The sequence below is a fragment of the Henckelia pumila genome, unplaced genomic scaffold (assembly GCF_033568475.1).
Source record: "Henckelia pumila isolate YLH828 unplaced genomic scaffold, ASM3356847v2 CTG_525:::fragment_3, whole genome shotgun sequence".
NCBI classification, from domain to species: domain Eukaryota; kingdom Viridiplantae; phylum Streptophyta; class Magnoliopsida; order Lamiales; family Gesneriaceae; genus Henckelia; species Henckelia pumila.
In genome coordinates, this window is record NW_027331857.1 from 1289035 (window position 1) to 1311430 (window position 22396).

General features: G+C 35.9%; 1 pseudogene; it reads right to left on the reverse strand.

The window, feature by feature from the left end:
- Positions 1-20932, reverse strand: part of LOC140873083 (uncharacterized) — a 45447-nt pseudogene extending 24515 nt beyond the window's left edge.
- Positions 20933-22396: the final 1464 nt, after the last annotated feature.

Here is a 22396-nt window from a genome sequence, read left to right on the forward strand (position 1 = left end):
GAGAAATTGCTTGCAAAGGAGAGAAGAGATGAGTTGGGATATCTCCAAATGAACTTGGATGGCCTCTATTTATAGTTGGCAAAGATTTGAATCTGATTTGAGTGCTTGGAGCGTGTGGTAAAAAGTCAAGGAGTGACAAAAAGTGTTCGGTGCCGCTGCCTACATTTTCCCAGCACTGAGCGGATTTTGTGGAAAAATCATATCTTACAATCTAATCGTTGGATTGATCTGAAATTTGAACCGAAGCTTTAAAACATCTGGATATTCAATCTGAACGGTGAAGATTTGATTCTAACGAGTCAAACATTTCCAGTAATTTTCGGAAGTCACTTCATCAAGTTTTCAAACTTGTTCTGTGCAACAAATTTGAAAAATTCATATCTCCATATCCATCCATTGGATTGATATGAAATTTGGACAGAGGTTGTAAAACATCCGGAATTGAATCTGATCGGTGGAGATCTGATTTGGATGTCTCAAACAATCCCATTTAATTTCTGAAGTTGAATCTTCATAATTTGCTTCATGTTCTGCAGAAATAAGTACTGTGCAATCTTTGTAGAAAAATCATAACTTCATATCTAGCCGTTGGATTGATATGAAATTTTGATATAAGTTTGAAAACATCCTGATATTGATTTTGATCGGTGGAGATTTGATTTGGATGTCTCAAGCACGTCCAGTAATTTTCAGAAGTTGATTCTTCATTCTTCACTACAAGTTCTGCAGAAATAGGTACTGCACAATTTTTGTGGAAAAATCATAACTCCATATCTAGCCGTTGGATTGCTCTCAAATTTGGACAACACATGTAAAACTTCTTCATCACAATTATGACTGGTGGAGATCGGATTTAAATGCCTAGAAAATTCCCAGTAATTTTTGGAAGTTGCTGCTCCATACTTTGGCTTCTTCTTCTCTTTTTTTTCATATCTCTTAACAATGTTCCATCCATTCAATGAGCAATAAAAGATTTTATAAATACATGTAGCTTCAAAATAACTTCCAACAATTTATTTGTCAATAAATTCTAATCTGCAAAATCTCACTTTAAATGGTTAGTAACAATTAACCGAGTTTTGTAATCATCAAAACATAATATTATGAGACTTGTTAATGCATTAAAAACATTAATCTCATAACACGAGATTTGTATGCGTTTAAGGCGTAACAATCTCCCCCTTTTTGATGATCACAAAACTTGGTTAAATAGTAGAAATAAATGTACAATATTAAATAAATAATTTAAATTTGCACAATATAATTGCATGAATAAAACTCCCCCTAAATTAAACAATTAGTGAAGAAGAGTTTGTTTATCAAATAACCGATTTTATTCTTCATGCATTTAACCATACTAACTCTGCCCTTTAGTTAAAGTATTTAACCAAACTAATTCTCCCCCTTTTTGTGATAATCAAAAAGACTGGAAAAGTATGCAAAAACATGAGAATTGAAATATGATTTCTAAAATGCAACACATAAATTTCACATAAATAACAAAATATGAGCGTATAATATTGAATAAATACAATTAATTTGTATTATCCAAAATTAAGTTTCTCGAATTTTATATTAAGCTCCCCCTTAATATGTCATTATCTTTAGAATATGTAAACAAGTGATTACAACTCAATCATGCCAAGTTCACCACGCAAACGAATAAAAGTATTTTCATCTAGTGGTTTTGTAAAAATATCGGCAATTTGATTTGTCGTGTCAACATATTGAAGTTCAACTTCATTTCGTTCGATGTGGTCACGAATAAAATGATGACGAATGTCAATATGTTTGGTGCGCGAATGTTGAATCGGATTCTTTGTTAGACATATGGCGCTAGTGTTGTCACAGAAAATAGGGATTTTTGAAAAAGAGACGCCATAGTCGAGCAATTGATGCTTCATCCAAAGAATTTGCGCACAACAACTACCAGCAGCCATATATTCGGCTTCGGTCGTTGACAACGCAACACAATTTTGTTTCTTTGAAAACCAAAAAACTAAACAGTTTCCTAAAAAGAAACAAGTTCCACTAGTGCTTTTACGGTCCATCTTATATCCACCAAAGTCGGCATCACAATATGCTTTTAAATCAAAGAAAGAATTTTTCGAATACCACAAGCCGAGATTTGGAGTATTTGAAAGATATTTGAAAATGCGTTTTAAGGCGAACAAATGTGATTTCTTTGGACATGATTGAAATCGTGCACACAAGCAAACACTAAACATAATGTCCGGTCTACTAGCAGTAGCATAAAGTAAGGATCCAATCATACTACGAAAGGAAGATTGATCTACAGTTTTACCATTTTCATCCTTGTCGAGTCTGATTGCTGTGCTCATCGGTGTGGATGATGATTTTGTGTTCTCCATTCCAAACTTCTTTAGAATATCCTTGATGTATTTGATTTGGTTCACAAAGAATCCATCCTTGCACTATTTGATTTGTAATCCGAGGAAATAGTTAAGTTCCCCCATCATACTCATCTCGAAGTGTTCCTGCATCAACTTAGAGAAATCTTGACAAAGAGTTTCGTCAGTAGAACCAAAAATTATATCATCAACATAAATTTGCACAATCAAAAGATCATTTTTGACATTCTTAGTAAATAAGGTAATGTCGATCTTTCCTCTTGAAAAACCATTTGAAAGCAAGAAAGTAGACAATTTATCATACCAAGCTCGAGGAGCTTGTTTCAAACCATACAAAGCTTTGTTTAGTCTAAACACATGATCAGGCAAAGAAAGATCAACAAAGCCATCAGGTTGCTCAATATAAACCTCTTCTTTCAATTCACCATTAAGAAATGCACTCTTGACATCCATTTGAAATAACTTGAAATTTCTAGAGCAAGCAAAAGCAAGTAGCATGCGAATAGATTCTAGTCTAGCAACAGGCGCATAAGTTTCATCATAATCTATGCCTTCTTCTTGACTATATCCTTTAGCAACAAGCCTAGCTTTATTTCTAGTGATAGTGCCATGCTCGTCAAGTTTATTCCTAAACACCCATTTAGTACCAATGATAGATCTATCATGCGGCCTAGGAACAAGAAACCAAACATCATTGCGTTTAAACTCATTCAACTCATCTTGCATCGCAATTATCCATGCATCATCTAACAAAGCATCATCTATGCATTTAGGTTCAACATGCGAAACAAAGGCAAGATGATTACAAATATTATTAAGAGAAGAACGAGTGGCTACTCCCTTCGAAGGACTTTCGATGATAAGATCCATTGGGTGATCTTTGTGAAGCGTCCAATCCTTCGGAAGTGGTGTTTTCTCAACGGAAACATCTATATCATTTAGGCTTGAGGAAGCCAACTCTTCTTCGAGTAATTCTACATCATCAATGTTAGTGCGAACAATAGTAGACATAGATTCATCAAAAATAACATGCATAGATTCTTCAACAAGTAAAGTGCGTTTATTAAAAACTCTAAAGGCCTTACTTGAGGTAGAATATCCGAGAAAGATACCTTTGTCGGATTTGGCATCAAATTTGCCAAGGTTGTCCTTACCATTGTTATGTATGTAGCATTTGGAACCGAAAGCTCGAAAGTAAGAAATGTTAGGCTTTCTCCCTCTCCGTAATTCATATGGAGTTTTCTTGAGAATTGGCCTTATTGATACGCGATTGATAATGTAACAGGCAGTGTTCATTGCTTTAGCCCAAAAATATTTTGGTAGAGAATGCTCACATATCATGGTCCTCGCAATCTCCACAAGTGTCCTATTTTTCCTCTCAACGACCCCGTTTTGTTGAGGAGTCCTAGGACAAGAAAAATTATGACCGATGCCTTTCTCTTCACAAAAGTTTGAAAAACTCTCATTTTGAAATTCAGTTCCGTGGTCACTACGGATCTGCTTTATTGAAAGATTTTTCTCATTCTCAACACGTTTCACAAAAGTTTTAAAATAATCAAAGGCATCATTTTTGTGGGCTAAAAACAATGTCCACGTGAATCGTGAGAAATCATCCACAATGACAAATGCATAAAGCTTCCCTCCTAGGCTAGCGTTCCTCGAGGGACCACATAGATCTAGGTGAAGAAGTTCAAGGGGCATAGAAGTTGATATAAAATTTTTGCTTTTAAAAGATTCCCTTATATGTTTGCCAAGTTGACATGCATCACAAATAGAATCTAATTTTAAATTGAGTTTTGGCATACCAACAACTAAATCAAGTTTAAAAAGTTTTTCTATGGTACTAGGACCAACATGACCTAGTCGTCTATGCCAAAGAATGTTGTCATCAACATTCAAGGATACAAGGCTTTTAATATTTGATAAAGATAAATTGTTTAAAGAAACCTTGTAAACATTTTCACTTCTATATCCTTTGAAATTTATGGATTTGTCAGTCATGAGTGATATAGTGCAGTGTTGGGGAGTGAATTTGACTTCATAACCTCTATCGCACAATTGACTTATGCTTAGTAGATTATGCTTAAGCCCTTTCACTAGGAGTACATCATCAATCACGCAAGATTCAGATATACCTATTGAGCCGATGCCTTCAATGACTCCTTTGCTGTTGTCTCCAAAGGTGACTGTTCCCTTCTCCTTAGGTTTGACTATTTGGAGTAGATCCTTGTTCCCCGTCATATGTCTAGAACATCCACTGTCTAGATACCATATGCTAGGGAGAACAGTTTTTCTAGTTCCCTGAAAAGAATTATTTTGGTACCCTTTAGTTCTTTTGGGTCCACAATGTTAGAAAAGAGATATACAAAATAGACTTCTAAGAGTTCAGTCTCTCATAGCAACATCATCGCCACTTTCTAAGAGTGCTCCCAGTAGTAGGTAGGGCATATGGCCACTTTAAAAACCTATTTCCTTGGACAGAGCAACGTTCAACAGGGAGACCAGCCGCAAGTCAAGGCATTTTTAAGCCGGTCTATATTGAACTCCCTTAGATTGTGATCTCATAATGCCGACTAATGAGTTGTTAAGTACTCTTAGGCCTCCATTTCATATAGATATTTTGAACATATTGATATTTCAATGATCTGCATTTATGTCTAACATGACCAGATTTGCAACAATAAGAACAAGTAGGGGGTGATCTCATCTTAGCCTTAGCTATTAGACTAGCAAAGTCTATAGACTTCTTACCATAGCCTATTCCTCCCTTATCAAAGCTACATTTCTGCATGCTAAGTAGGTTGTTCAATTTATTGCTACTCACATTGAATCTATCGAATGATTTTTCTAAGTGATCTAGGTCATCCTTAAGTCTAAGATTATCATGCTCCTTAGTTTCTAATTCCTTTTTAAGATTTCTATTCTCTTTTCTAAGAACCTTAGCCATATCAAACATATCTTTATAAGCATGTAAGAGTTCATCGTAAGTAGGTACCTCGTCATCGTCGTCAGAGACGATGTCATCACTCTTAGCCATGAAGCAGAGGTTTGCTTCCTCGTCGTCGTCGTCGCTATCACTCCAGGTAGCTAGTAGGGCTTTCTTCTTTCCTTTGTCCACTTTCTTCTTGAGTGGGCATTCATTAGCGTAGTGACCTTGTTGTTGACAGTTGTAGCAGGTCACTTCTCTCTCAGGTTTCTTGTCTTTCTTGAATTTGTTTCCTCGCATGAATTTCTTGAATTTTCTTGCGAGGAGAGCCATGTCATCATCGTCATCTTCTTCGACTTGTGTAGTCAAAGCTATCCCTTTGTGCTTTACATCTTCTTTCTTTGATTCTTTTCTCGTGGACACTTCTAACTCATGGGTTTTTAGGGTCCCATGTAGTTGATCAAGATCATAGGCGGCAGTGTCCCCTTTGTTGGATTCGATGATGGCGGTTCTCTTTGCATCCCATTCTTTTGGTAGGGCACGAAGAGCTCTCCTCCAAACTTGCTTGGTAGGATATTGTTCTCCCAATTGTGCTAACTCATTGATGATTTGAGTAAGCCTTCGGAACATGGTGTCAACATCTTCATTGGATTCCATCTCAAATGTTTCGTATTTGAGTTGGAGTAAGTCGATCTTTGTCTCTTTCACTTGGTTGGTGCCTTCGTGACATATCTCTAGCTTGTCCCATATCTCTTTAGCGGATGAGCACATCGATATCCGGTTGTACTCGTTCATATCTAAGGAACAATGCAAGATATTCATAGCTTTAGCATTTTGCGAAATTAATTTCATGTCCTCTTTTGAAAAGTCATCCATTCCCTTAGGAATTTCAACCCCATCAACTATTTTCATAGGTGTATAGGGACCTTTCACCGTCACTTTCCATAGATCATAGTCTACGGATTGGATATATAGGGACATACGATTTTTCCAATACCCGTAGTTTATGCCATTAAAAAGAGAAGGACGATTAGTAGATTGCCCTTGAGCATAATCACTCGCTAGGTTCGCCATAAAAAGGATTTGAAAAGTATTTTCAAATGGCTCTGATACCACTTGTTAGAACCTAATGGGGGGGGGGGGGATTTAGGTTCTATTGGCAACTTTAGCAATTTAAAGCGATTATGCAAGTACGCAAGCGGAAGACTTAAGCAATCAAATAATAAGTGTGGTAAATAAATGCGTAATGTAAATAAAGCAGTAAAAGGGATAAGAGATGTTTATGGAAGTTCGACGATAAATCGTCTACGTCTCCCCTTCTTGGTTAAGTCGATTAACCAAGGATCCACTAGCACTTCGAATGTCTTGGCCTTGATGGCTCCAAGGATAGCCTTACAACTTGACACGATCACCGCGCCGATACAACTCAACACTCTTGGCCTTAAGGGCTCCAAGGATAGCCTCAACACAACACTTGGCTTCACACTCAAGTGCTTACAATGATAGCACAACACACTTGGCTTCACACTCAAGTGTTTACAACAATAGCACAACCAACTCACAAACTATTTTTACAAACACTCTCAAATATATCACACAAACACTTTGATAGTGAGAAATTGCTTGCAAAGGAGAGAAGAGATGAGTTGGGATATCTCCAAATGAACTTGGATGGCCTCTATTTATAGTTGGCAAAGATTTGAATCTGATTTGAGTGCTTGGAGCGTGTGGTAAGAAGTCAAGGAGTGACAAAAAGTGTTCGGCGCCGCTGCCTACATTTTCCCAGCACTGAGCGGATTTTGTGGAAAAATCATATCTTCCAATCTAACCGTTGGATTGATATGAAATTTGAAATGAAGCTTTAAAATATCTGGATCTTTAATCTGAACAGTGAAGATTATATTCTAACGAGTCAAACATTACCAGTAATTTTCGGAAGTCACTTCATCAAGTTTTCGAACTTGTTCTGTGCAACATATTTGAAAAATTCATATCTCCATATCCATCCATTGGATTGATCTGAAATTTGGACAGAGGTTGTAAAACATCCTGAATTTGAATCGGATCGGTGGAGATGTGATTTGGATGTCTCAAACAATCCCAGTTAATTTCTGAATTTGAATCTTCATAATGTGCTTCATGTTCTGCAGAAATAAGTACTGTGCAATCTTTGTAGAAAAATCATAACTTCATATCTAGCCGTTGGATTGATATGAAATTTTGATATAAGTTTGAAAACATCCTGATATTGATTTTGATTGGTGAGATTTGATTTGGATGTCTCAAGCACGTCCAGTAATTTTCAGAAGTTGATTCTTCATTCTTCACTAAAAGTTCTGCAGAAATAGGTACTGCACAATTTTTGTGGAAAAATCATAACTCCATATCTAGCCGTTGGATTGCTCTCAAATTTGGAAAACACATGTAAAACTTCTTCATCACGATTATGACTGGTGGAGATCGGATTTAAATGCCTAGAAAATTCCCCGTAATTTTCGGAAGTTGCTGCTCCATACTTTGGCTTCTTCTTCTCTTTTTTTTCATATCTCTTAACAATGTTCCATCCATTCAATGAGCAATAAAAGATTTTATAAATACATGTAGCTTCAAAATAACTTCCAACAATTTATTTGTCAATAAATTCTAATCTGCAAAATCTCACTTTAAATGGTTAGTAACAATTAACCGAGTTTTGTAATCATCAAAACATAATATTATGAGACTTGTTAATGCATTAAAAACATTAATCTCATAACACGAGATTTGTATGCGTTTAAGGCGTAACAGGAAGCATCAGTGTAAACCACAAAATCTCCCTCTCCAGATGGCATAACTAACACTGGTGCTGTCGTGAGAGCTTCCTTCAACACATCAAAGCTCTCTTGACACTCTGGCTTCCAAATAAACTTGGAATTCTTCTTGGTCAACACTGTCAAGGGCACCGCAATCGATGAAAAGCCTTTGATAAACTTCCGGTAGTAACCGATCAAGCCGAGAAAACTACGAATCTCCGATGCGTTTCTTGGAACAGACCACTCCTTCACTGCTTGCACCTTAGAAGGATCCACTTCCACTCCACTCTTGGAAATAATATGGCCCAAGAATTGTACTCTCTCTAACCAGAATTCGCACTTTTCGAACTTAGCATACAACTTCCTCTCTCGGAGTACTCCTAGGATAGTCTTCAAATGTTGTGAATGTTCTTCTCTATCCTTTGAGTAAATGAGTATGTCGTCAATAAAGACAATGACAAACTGATTCAAATACGGCTGGAACACGTGGTTCATAAGATCCATGAAGACCGCGGGCGCGTTCGTCATCCCGAACGGCATCAAAAGGAACTCGTAGTGGCCATAACGAGTCCTAAACGCTATCTTGAACACATCAGACTCCTTCACCTTCAACTGGTGATATCCCGAACAAAGATCAATCTTTGAAAAAACAGAAGCTCCTTGCAACTGATCAAAGAGGTCCTCGATCGTAGGAAGTGGGTACATGTTCTTTACCGTCACTCCATTCAGCCCTCGGTAATCAATGCACAACCCTAGGCTTCCGTCCTTCTTTTTCACAAAGAGGACTGGAGCGCCCCATGGAGAGAAACTAGGGCGTATGAATCCCTTATCAAGCAACTCTTGAATCTGCTCCTTCAATTCCTTCATTTCTGTGGGAGCTAGTCTGTACGGTGCCTTAGAGATTGGCACAGTACCCGGTATCAAGTCGATAGAGAACTCGACTTCTCTATCTGGTGGAATACCTGCAACCTCATCCGGAAACACATCCTCAAAATCCTTGACCACGTCCACAGCTGAAATATCTGGACGTTCTGGCAACTAAGTCATCAAATCCCAAACAAGATACGACGCATGCTAATACGGTCAAATTCCTCCAACATGCAACATGCTACAAAATTATTGACCCCAAACAAGAAAACTTAAAACCACATGCATCAGTAAATCGATCAACTGCTCTAACCCAAGAAAACTTAAGATGTTACCTGTGATGAGTGTGGTTTCTGGGTCGGCCTCCTCAGCCTGCATCACGAACACTCGACCCTGCATGGGCCTCCTCAACTCTGGGCAGTCTTTAGCTACATGACCCGGCTTTTTGCATTTGAAGCACACTCCTGCATTCATCAAGCACTTAACAAAATGCGAACGGCGGCATATCTGGCAAATAGGTTTATCCTCAGTCCTGGGAGGAGCAGGTCTCTGGGCCTAATGGTGCCCCTGGGGCCTCTGCTGCCTCTGCTGTCCCTGATATGGCCTCTTGCCATGCTGCTGTGGGTGACCCTGATGAGTAAGGGCCCTCTTGCCATGAACCTTGGCACTGATGTCCTTCAAGGACTGCTCGGACCTCATAGCCTTCCTGACGGCAGCTACATAATCCACTGGCTCCGCCATTATCACATCCCTACGAATAGTAGGCCTCAGACACGCAACAAAGTGCTGCAACTTCTCTGCCTTGTCATTCCCTATCAACGGCATGAAGTGGCAGCCCCTCTCAAATTTCCAAACAAACTCGGATACAGACAGATCTCCTTGCCGGAGACTCATGAACTCTTTCTTCAACTGCGCCCTCACCTCAGCTGTATTGTACTTCTCATAGAAGAGAGTCTTGAATGCTTCCCAAGTCAGTGTGGTAATGTCAACAGTCTTCTCCACACCCTCAAACCATAAGGCGACGTCATCCTTGAGAAGGAAGGTCATACAGCGAACTCGGTCCGCATCTCCCAAATACATGTAGCGGAAAATTGCCTCTAGCGAGCGAATCCAGCCCTCCGCTACCATCGGATCCGTAGTACCAGAGAAGTCCTTAGGATCCACCTTCCTGAACTGCTCATAGACCGCGCTAGGTCTAGCCCTCGGGGGCTCGGCATGCTGCTCTAAGATACGAGCCAGTCCAGCTAGCACCTGAGCCCCAACATAAACTGGTGGAGGGGGCGGAGGAGGTGGCGGCAGCGTAGGAGGCGGTGGAGGTGCATGGGGATCACATCGAGGTGTCATCTGAGCGCAAGTTCAAATTTCAAAAATTCAAATTTCATGCCTTAAAAAAAAGATTTTTATTTAAACTTAAAACATGCTCAAATAATTTAAGAAACTAATGCTACTAATCTGAACCAATAACAAACATAAATCTTTCAGACTTTGAGGCGAGATCCCTTGAGTTTCGGCAACCGGCAGTAGGCTCAGCCCAAACCAAGACCGTGCTCTGATACCAACTGAAACGACCCTAACATCTATACTTAAATAAATAATAAAAGAAATACGGATTTTAAAAAAAAATTTCCAGGACTTTTTTGTAAGTAGGTAAAACCTCCCTGTCACAGCTAACAATCCAAACAAATGCAGTAAATGCGGCAAAAGATAACCACTGCGATAATCATAACTTCAAAAGTGAAAGCAACCCCACACGGTTGCCAAAAAGAGCGATAACAATTTCAAGTCTTAAAAATTTAAGCATAGGAAAAACACATCCTGGCTATTACCAAAAGTACATAAGTTTAAATTCTTTATTACAATCATAAACTAGTGCGGAAACATGAAATAGCAACGATTGTAGGGCCTCGCTCCGCCGGTGACCTCCCCTCAAGAACCCTGCCCCTCGGTCCCTACGAACTCCTCCTCACCTGGCAAACAAACTAGAATAGTGAGTCTAATGACCCATTAAGTATAAACAGTGATATAACAAGGGTTTTAAAATACTCCAAGCAATACTCAAACTACTATACATAATATACTTTGAAGCTTAAACTGTAAACATGCGTGAAATAAGGGAAATGAGACAACATGAAGTATGAACTCACGCCAACTCACGCTATGAAACTTTTGAACTTTTCTGACTTAACTGAAATGCATGCATAACATAAAACTTAATAAATTGAGCCGAGTCAACTGATACTTGAAACTTTAACTTTTGTTTTTGCTTTAGAACTTAGATCCTCGAATTGTGACTCAAGTTTCGATCATGATCATGACTGAAGTGCACTATGCCGGCAAGATGCCGAGATTTCTCCCGACGCGATTTGCCCCTTTACTTTCCTTTTTGGTAGGGGAGCCGAGATGAACCTGGCCGCTTACTACATGCTCTTTTGGTAGGGGAGTTGGGATGTCTCCCAGCCGCTTACTACACATCTATGGCAAGTGGGTGAGGCATCCCTCAACCCGCATTGCCCTGTCCAGTCACAATCAACTCACTTTGTTCAAAAATATTTTCTTTCTTTTCCTCCTTTGACTCGACATAAAAAAAAATACTTAGCATGCATGAAAGAGACTTTCTTTGCAACCTTTTTGCTTGACCCAAGGCCAAGGCTTAAAGACACATGTATGCATTTATATGAGCGAATACTCTACACAGAAATGTGGGTATTAGGTGAGTAAATGGCTGCCCCTAGGTGCTAACCCAACCTTAACTCAAATCCTCACATACAAGGCACAACCCGAGCAATCGCACCGAAAATCTCTTAACTCTTTCATCCCTTAACCAAATTCGACTCCGCTCAAAGAGACACTCTCCAAACACTACCAACTAACCAATGGACCAATTTGTAACTTCATTTGAAAGCCTAAGCAAAATGATGAAAAACTAAAATTGGACAGCCCACTTTACTCCTAAAAATTCTGCACCGACACCATAACTTCAAAAATCCATAACTTATTGAAATCTTAACCGAAACGGGCCCATTTTATACCGATGCGACCAAAACATCATGAACGTGACCTAGGAACAGTCCTAACCATGCCCAGACCTCGTCCAGATCCTCCCATGCCCCAAAACCGAGCTGCCCTGTCCAAGCCAAACTCACTCTACAACACCTCTACCTTGAGAAAACACCACCAAGAATTATTTCCTTACCTCCACTTTCTTCCAAACCACCAAAACCACTCAAAACCAACCTAAAGACATCTCTTGGGACTTAAAACAAACACCTAGGCAACCCCTTTACCACACTTCAACTCCACAATTCATAATCATCAATATTATGCTCCAAAAGCCTCACATTCATGAATAATCAATCAAGACCATATGCCAATCAATAAAATACACTCATATACTTCAAAAACAGCCCAAGCATCATGCAAATTTCAAATTTTAGGCAAAATAACCCTCTGAAATTTTCGATGGCCATAAGATGCAACACTTGACCTCATTTTCTTTACTACAACACATCATACAACCCATAAACATCAAAGCACAAAGGAGTTTTCGAAAATTTGCACCTCACACAAATCTGAAAATTTCAACACATGAACCCTAAGCCTAAAAATCATTAAAGTTTCGAATTATGCCAAGAAAACATGGAAAAATGCATAGATAACTTGTTTGGATGCCCAAAGAAACCACTTATACTTGCCTTAACCCTTTTCTACCAAAATTTCGAACCAAGGAAAGGGGAGAGGGCTGAAACACTTCAAACCACAGCTAGAAGGACCTCCCTAGGTGGCTTCCCGACGTTGGAAATGGTGGTGGAGGGTGGCAGCAGCAGCTGAAGGTTGGAGGGGGAAGAAACGGCCGATTGGGTTTGGGAAGAAAAGGGAGTGAGGGATCGGGTAGTGAGGGGTTGGGTGGCTAGGGTTCCAATTAAAATGATTTAAGTGTGTGTTTTAAAAGTTGTGTGTTGTGTGTACATGTGTGTATATGTATAGGTGTAAGCATGTAGAAGTAGGTGTGAGTGGGCTTTTAAAAGTACAACTTTATAGTACAACTTTTCCTACTAACTTACACTAATAAAATTCCTAAGTTTAAAAACTCCTAATCATAAATATTAAATTGGGTTTTACTAATCCGGGTTTATGAAAATTTTAATTTTTGAAAAATTTAAAGAATAAGCCCAATATTGCAATACTAAGAAAAATGATTTTTTATATCCGAAAATTTCTAACTTTTGAATTCCCTTCTAAATTTTCCTCCTACCTCCCTACTAAACTTTTAAAATAGAAATTCTTGGAATTTATCGCCAAAATCCACCATTGCCATACGCCGGAACCGGAAGCCACTATCTCAAAAATTTCAATAATAAAGAACTTAATATATTTGAGCACTTAAAATTTAAAGGAAATGTAAGCAATTAATTCCAAGCAATAAAAATCATAATTATTATTAAAAAAAGAATTTTAGGCATGAAATTTAAATTATGAAATCTTAGATGCTACACATTACGCGACATTCTCTTCTCCTCCCCTACCAAACCCATCGGCTTCACCTTCTACTTCATTTCTCGCCGCCGCAACACATCATTTCCCGTGTCTTTTCTGGCAAAGCTTCCTCATGACAGCTGATCGAGCTGCTTCCTCTTCGTTCGAGCTTGGTGTTCAGCCGTTTCTAGCTCGCGTCGACCATAACTCAATCGAGCTCCTCTGTCCCTTCGATTTTCTTTGTTGAAGCTAAGGCAAGGATATGGCTCTTTCTCTTCTTTATCTAGATTAGTACTCTTGTTGTTGCATTTCCATGAAGTTTTCGAAAATGAAATTCATAGGCCCTGCTCGGTTTTATGCCTTGGCCGAGAATGCCCTGTTATTTTTTTTACTTTCTTTTCATTCATGCTTGAGAAATTAGATATTTTTGATTGTGTGATGGGATTTGAAATGAGTATGAAATTAAAATGTTGAATGTCTTGATGTTAAATTTTTGAAAATTTCAGAAATTTCATTGTATGTGATTCGAGAATATTGTTTGCTTGTGTGTTGATTTGGATGGTGATTTAGAGCTACCATGGATGATATGTAGTTCACATGGTAGCAACTAGGATGACTTGAAGTAAGTTTGTTAGATGGAGTGGGGATCATTCGCACTAGAGTAGGCTTGGTCTCGGTTTTGGGGTGTAGAAGGGGCGGCCATTTTCGTGTATAGTTGAGCTGGTTTGTGGTGCGTTTTATGGAGTTTTGAATGAGCCTATATGTTGGTCATGACCTTAGGATAATGGCTTGGAAATTGGAAGACAAATAGATAAGTTAATGATCAAGTATAAAGTTTGGAATGAGCAGAATTTTGGCTACTTTGGGGCTGTCCGGGAATTGGTTTTAAAACAGGGATTAAACTCGGGTTTTGGTCAAGGGCTTGGGTCTGAAATTAGTCTAAGATGTTGGGAATATTTTGGTTCAAGCGGAAATTTATTTGGTTAAGTCTTGGTCGAGTTCTAGGTGCTCGAATGGCTAAGTGCAGATTTTGAACTATAAAGAGGTGGCTGTCCGAAAATATATGTCTAAGGCAGGGCTAAAGTGGTATTTCATTATGGGCTCGGATCTGGAACTCGTTTTTGATGTCGGGATTATGTAGGTTCAAGCGGGAATTAATTCAGTTAAGTTTTGGTGATGTTCTAGATTTTTGAATGAATGTGTGCAGAATTTTGAAGGCATAGGTTGCTGCCCGGAATTGGATTTTTATAAAATGATTGGATGTGAATAATAATTCGAGGATGACTTCTATATTTAGTTCTAAGTGTCATGGAGTCGTGGGTTCAAGCGTAATCCTTTTTGATTAAGAATCGAGCAAGTTACAAATTTTACGGGCGAACCATTCGAATTTGTCCTAAGAGCTACATTATGGTTTAGTTTTCCCGTCCTTTGTTTGTCTCCTAAATCACCATCCCGATCATCCATGTGTGAGTCATATGCATGATTATTGATTAACATTTACATGTACGTCATATTTACATATGCATGCTAAGTCCCATATTCAAGAAGGAAATAAAATATTTTGAACGAAGTGATGATTGTGACTACATTTATTCATGTGTAATGTGTGGGGCTGGAAACGTTTAGCTTCCCTTACCAACTATTCATGTGTAATGTGTGGGGTTGGAGACGTTTATCTTCCATTACCAACTATTCATGTGTAATGCGTGGGGCTGAGAGAAATCTTGGCTTCCCTTACCAACCATAGGGCAAGATGGGTTGGGTGTTATCATGACTCCCTTGCGGCATAGTGCACTGCAGCCATGATCATGATCGAAATCACAGAGTCACAATCAAGGATCTAAGTTCACAGTTACAGTTCACAGTTTTTATGACTACGTTTTAGTACAGTTTATGCAGTTACATTGATTATAAATTACTTAGTCATGCATATGTTATATTCATGTTCTCTCATTTTAGAAGTATATTTTATTCAAATTAAGGGCACAAAGTATTTTATTATCAAGCTATTTTTAATTTGCGTGTGCTTGTATTTACGTAGTACTCGTTATCCCCCCCCCCCCCCCATATTCTTGCTGAGTCTTTTAGACTCACTACACTTATTGTTTTCAGGTGAGATGTACTTCATTGAGATCGAGGGGCAAGACTATCGAGTGGACTGTAATGCGGGCACGACACATCCCTCCGACCTATGCTCGTCTTCCGCATTTTTATGTTAAGTAGCATTTATTTTGCTTATTTTACAAATGCATATGTAATATTTTGATAGAATATTTTTTGGGCATGTAAACATTAGATTTCTAATCTTGTGGATATTTGATATGTCGAACCTCTTTCTTGGGTCTCGTTCTTGTCTCGATCTAGTTACTTGTGTCATCAATCATCTATTTCTTTTATTTTATTTTGGTTGCTGTCTGAGACAGGTTGGTTGTAATATAAACAAAGAGGTCATGCCGAAATGTTTAATAAAATGTTTAATATTTTGATTTTTTTGAAAATCCGTATTTTATTTAGTTTAATTTAAAGTAGAAGTAGGGTCGTTTCAAATTATCTTTTTTTAAAAAGTTTCACATTCTTGAGTCCATTCAAATTTTTCATCTTTTGTTAAAAGATTTGAAATTGGTTTCGATATTATGCTAAAAGTTTTTATAAATCTTCTTTAAAATCCCGCATGACCCAAAAATGATCGAATTTCTTTGATCGTGTTTGGTGATGGTAAATTAGCAATAACATCAACCTTAGCTTTATCAACTTCAATTCCTTTTTCAGATATGACATGCCCAAACACAATTCCGGATTTAACCATGTAGTGACATTTTTCCCAATTTAAAACAAGATTTTTTTCTTCACATCTTTTTAAAACTTCTTCCAAATTTTTAAGACAGTTTTCAAACGAGTTTCCAAAAACAGTTATATCATCCATAAAAACTTCCACAAATTCTTCAATCATGTCACTAAAAATACTTATCATGCATCTTTGAAAAGTAGCCGGAGCATTACATAAACCAAATGACATTCTTTTAAAAGCAAAAGTTCCAAACGGACAAGTGAAAGTAGTTTTTTCTTGATCTTCTAATGATATTGGTATTTGATAATACCCCGAATACCCATCAAGAAAACAATAAAAAAAAATTACCTTCCACTTTCTCAAAAATTTGATCTAAAAATGGTAACGGAAAGTGATCTTTTTTAGTTGCATCATTTAATTTTCTATAATCAATGCACATACGCCAACTAGATGGAATCGTAGCTTGTAATAATTCTCCCTTTTCATTTTTTATAATAGTGATGCCTGATTTTTTTGATACTACTTGTGTTGGACTTACCCATTTACTATCCGAGATTGGATAAATAATTACTGCATCTAATAGTTTAACACTTCATTTTTAGCAACTTCTTTCATGTGTGGATTTAATCTTCTTTGAGATAGTTGATATGTTTTAGCATTTTCTTTCAAGTGAATTCTATGCGTAAAGATTAAAGGATTTATACCTTTTATATCTTGCAAAGTCCATTCAATTGCATTTTTATGTTTTTTAAGTAATATTATTAAATTTTCTTCTTGTTTTGGTAAGAGGGTAGAAGATATTACAATAGGATATGCTTGATTTTTTCCAAGAAAAACATATTTTAATTCTTTTGGCAAAGGTTTTAATTCAAGTTTTGGATGATCATCTTCTTTTACTTCTTCAAGTTCATTAATTTCTTCAAATAACTTTGATTTAAAAATATTTTTTGAATTAAAACTTTCCACTAAACAAACTTCAGATTGTTTATTTAAGTTTTCTTGGTGTATATTTTCTTCTACAATTGTTTCTATTGCATTATCATCTTCATCTTCATTAAAACATGGTTGTTTACATAAATTGAACACATTAAGTTCTAAAGTCATATTTCCAAAAGATAATTTCATTATTCCATTTTGACACTTAATTAAAGCATTTGAAGTTGCGAGAAATGAACGTCTCAATATTACTGGAATTTCATTATGCACTTCTATTGGTTGTGTATCCAAGACAATAAAATCCACAGGATATATGAATTTATCGACTTGAACTAACACATCTTCTACGATACCTCTAGGTATTTTGATTGACCTATCAGCTAGTAAAAGAGTAACAAATGTAGGTTTTAAATCTCCAAAGTTAAGCTTTTCATAAACTGAATAAGGAAGTAAATTCACACTTGCTCCCAAACCTGACAAAGATTTTTTAATTTTATTTTTTCCAATAATACATGAAATTTTTGGACAACCAGGATCTTTATAATTCAAAGTAAAATTATTTTGAATAATAGAACTTACTTGTTCAGTTAAAAATGCTTTCTTCTTTACATGCAATTATCTTTTCACAGTGCATAAATCTTTTAAAAAATTTTCATAAGAAGGCACTTGTTTAATAGCATCTAATAATGTAATATTTATTTTTACTTGTTTAAAAACTTCATAAATATCAGAATCATTTTTTGGTTTTTTATTATTTACTAATGCATGTGGAAAAGGAACATGTTTATTTGACTCACATATTATTTCAGATAATTTATCATCAACTTTCTTAATCTTAGGACTCAAAGTATCATCTTTTTCGAAAGTATCAAGATTTTCATCCTTACTCTTTGAGTTTGACTGATCTTTGTTTTCATCACTATATGGATCATTAACTATTTTACCACTTCTAAGAGTAATAACAGATTTTACTTGATCAAATTTATCTTGATTTTGATTTTTAGGATTAGGTTGTGGTTGACATGAAAATTTTCCTTTTTCATGAATATTAAGTGTAGATGCAAATTTTGCAAAAGTTTCTTTCAAATCATTCATAGATTGAATGTTTTGAATATTGATAGACTCTTGCTTTTGAATGTATGCATGAATTTCATCTTCAAAATATTTTCTTGGAGGCGGGATATAAGGAGCATAACCTTGATGATTTTGGTTATTTTGAAAAGGTTGTTGTGAAGGTTGTGCATTATTATCGTTCCTTCAACTAAAATTATGATGATTTCTCCAACCAGGATTATATGTTTGTGAAAAAAGGATCTAATGTTGGTTTTTTTAAATTGTTAACATAATTGGCTTGTTCACGGAGACAATATTTAAATGAAGGCAAAGTAGAACAATTTTTTGTTAGATGATCATGTGCGTCACATATATGACAAACAATTTCTTGAACACTTTTTAATTGATCACTCTTTTTCATTTCTAATGACTCAATTTTTCTTGCTAAAGATGCAAGTTTGTCTTGAATATCTACATCATCTTTAAGATGATAAATACCAACCCCATTTGTTGAATTATTGGTTTTACTTGGTGGTTCAATTGAGCCTATATTATCCCAATTTTGAGCATTTTCTGCTAATGACTCCAAATATTCCATAGCTTCATTTGGGTTTTTATCTTCAAAAGTTTCATTACACATGAATTCTATCATTTGCCTATCTTTAGGTATTAAACCTTCATAAAAGTGAGAAACTATCCTCCATATTTCAAAACCATGATGTAGGAATGTATTAAGTAACTCTTTATATCTATCCCAACATTGACAAAATGTTTCCCCTTGTTTTTGAGAAAAAGTTGTAATTTATCTTTTAAAAGAGTTTGTTCTATGGGAAGGAAAAAACTTTTTAAGAAATTGTTGTTGCTTTTCTTCTCATGATCTTATTGAACTTGATCTCAAATTTTGCAACCATGTTTTAGCTTTATCTTTTAAGGAAAAAGGGAAAAGCTTTAATCGAACAATATCCATGCTACAATTTTTATCATTATAAGTGTTGCAAACCTCCTCAAATTCCCTTAAATGAAAATATAGATTTTCAGAATCTAAGCCATGAAAATTTGGTAAAAGTTGAATGATTTGTGGCTTAAAATTGAAATTAGACGCATCAGGAGGAAAAACTAAACAAGATGGTGTACTAGTTCTTATTGGATTCATATGGTGCCTAAGTGTTCTTGGTTGTTCATGTTCTTGATTATTATTATTATTATTATTATTATTATTATTATTATTATTATTATTATTATTATTATTATCATCATCATCATCATCTTGATTATTAGAATTATCCTCCATGTTTAAAATATTTTCAGATACTCGAACAAGTCTACCACTTTGTTTACGACTCCAAACAATCATACAATTAAAAATAACATACTATTTACATAAATAACATAAATAATAAAAATTAAACTTAATTTATACCTCCCCGGCAACGGCGCCAAAAACTTGCTACAACTTAAATTGTAATTCACCCAAGTGTAGGTTGTCTGCAAGTAATATACTTGTGAGTACGAGATCGATCCATGGAGATGATGCTGTAAGTTTAATTTTAACAATGATATATTATAGATGAAAATATTATTATAAAACTTCAAATACACAAATTATAAAATTGTCAAGGTTTCAAAGGTTCATTGTTGGTTTATTTAAGATTTCTTAACAAAAAATAAATAAAAGAAACTAAAATAAATATAAACATAAAAGAACAATTAAATATTTAAACAAGTAAATCATATAATATAGTTTCCACTATATTAATATCAGATTAACCGATATTTAATACATGGTACCCATAATATATATATAAATCCATAAATATAAATTGACATAAAAGTAAATGTTAGATCAAATCACCATATTTTATTTAAAACAACCGGCAAAGCCACACTATTGTCTAAATAAAATATATGACTTTTTTTTATGTTAGATGCGAGAAAGTAAATGTTAGTTGCGAAAAAGTAAATGTTAGATTCGAGAAAGTAAATGTTAGTTGCGAGAACGTAAATTTTAGTTGCGAAAAAGTAAATGTTAGATGCGAGAAAGTAAATGTTAGTTGCGGAAAAGTAAATGTTAGATCAAATCACAATATATTATTTAGAACAACCGGCAGAGCCACACTATTGTCTAAATAATATATATGACTTTATTATAAATTGATACATATATTTATAGTATATAATTATTATAGTATTTATTGTATCATATTAGACAACAAATCAAGGTAGCCACATTTAAGGTACCAAGTATTTGATGTAAATAGATAACAATAAATCATCCAAATTATACCTACAAATAAAGATCAATTAGTAAAACAAAATAAAAATAGAGAAGGAAAGAATATACAAAATATAAACAATCTTACTTGACCAACAATGAAACCTTTTCACCTTGACATAAAAGGATTTATCTTGCCATGAACATAAGACTCAAGAGTAAGGATAAAGAAATTTCATACTTAAACTTGGAGAAATATGCACACTCAAACTCTTATTCTTACACACACAATATTTATTTTACAAGTGAGAAATTTCTCTACACTTTTGCACACTTCAAAGCTTATACAACACATCTATTTATAGGCCAAATGAGAGCAAGAGTTCAAGGCTCATTAAATGTGGAATAGTAAAGTTGGTGGGTGCTTGTCTCCTTGAATGTCAATACCATGACCCAACTTTAATTGGCATGTTTGATATCTTATACCACCGATGCAGCCTTTCCATTCAACATAGAACATGTAGGACATTTTGTGTAGATGTGTTTGGACATATAATTCACCTCTTTTGGGTAAACGGTGAAATAGTTATGATATTTTTACTACAAGCTGGTCATAGTAAAAGTAAATCTGTCTCCGTTTTTATTTTTGATAATTTGATCATCTTAATGAGGTTTTTGGAATTTCTTGTCTTCTACAAAGTTGAAGATGTCTCTTTTTTGATTCTACAGGATTTGAGATTACTCCAATATGACCTCTGTAGCTTGAGTAATTTTATTTTTATCAAACCTGCGCAAACCACAAAATACAACATTTTTAGTAAAATATTTAAATATAAACACATAACACTAAAATAATAAAACTTCATAATTTTAATGAAACTTTAATTTTAAAACACAAATTTTAACATATAAACAATTACAAATTTTAAGTTTCATCAATAAACTAAGTAAATGTGAGTTCTAGATGGATCGAGTCGTGTTTATTGGTAACGTTATATCCAGAGATGGAATATCGGTGGATCCAAGTAAGGTTGGGGCAGTGCTGAATTGGGCACGACCTATTACGGTGGCTGAGATCTGCAGTTCCCTTGGTCTAGCTGGATATTACTGTAGGTTCATTGAGAATTTCGCCCAACTTGTCAGACCATTGACATAGCTTACATGGAAGGATATTCCGTTTGAAATCTTTTAAGGAAATTCGCATACATCAAACGACGGCACATGTGCTTGCTTTAACATCGAGAACAGGAGGCTACACGATTTACACTGATGCCTCTGGTCAGGGGCTAGGATGTGTACTGATGCAGCATGAGCATGTTATTGCTTATGTTTCTCGACAGCTGAAGAAGCATGAGTTGAACTATCTAGTACATGATATGGAGTTAGCTGCCATTGTGTTTGCACTTAAGATTTGGAGACATTATTTATATGGCGAGCGATTTGAGATATTCACTGATCATAAGAGTCTGAAGTATTTATTCACTCAATCTAAGTTGAATATGAGACAGCAACGCTGGATAGATCTTCTGAAATTGTGACTATAGAAATGACGTGTATGTGTGGGGTTGGGAGACGTTCTGACCTACCTTACCATTTGACGTGTATGTGTGGGGCTGAGAGACGTTTTGGCCTACCTTACCAAATATTTGACGTGTATGTGTGGGGTTGAGAGAAATCTTGGCCTCCCTTATCAATTACAGGGCAAGATTGGGTTGAGTGATATCCTGACGTCCTTGCGGCATAGTGCACTGTAGCCATGATCATGATCGAAATCACAGGGTCACAATTCATGGATCTAAGTTCACAGTTACAGTTACAGTTACTGTTACAGTTACAGTTATAGTTTCAATTTCAGTTACAGATCAGTTATAATTTGACTTGAATTCGTTTATATTCAGTTTCAGTCACACATGAGATTGAGTAAAGTTTAAGAAAGTTCCCAAGTTTAAATGTGTGAGTTCATTGCATGCATTACAT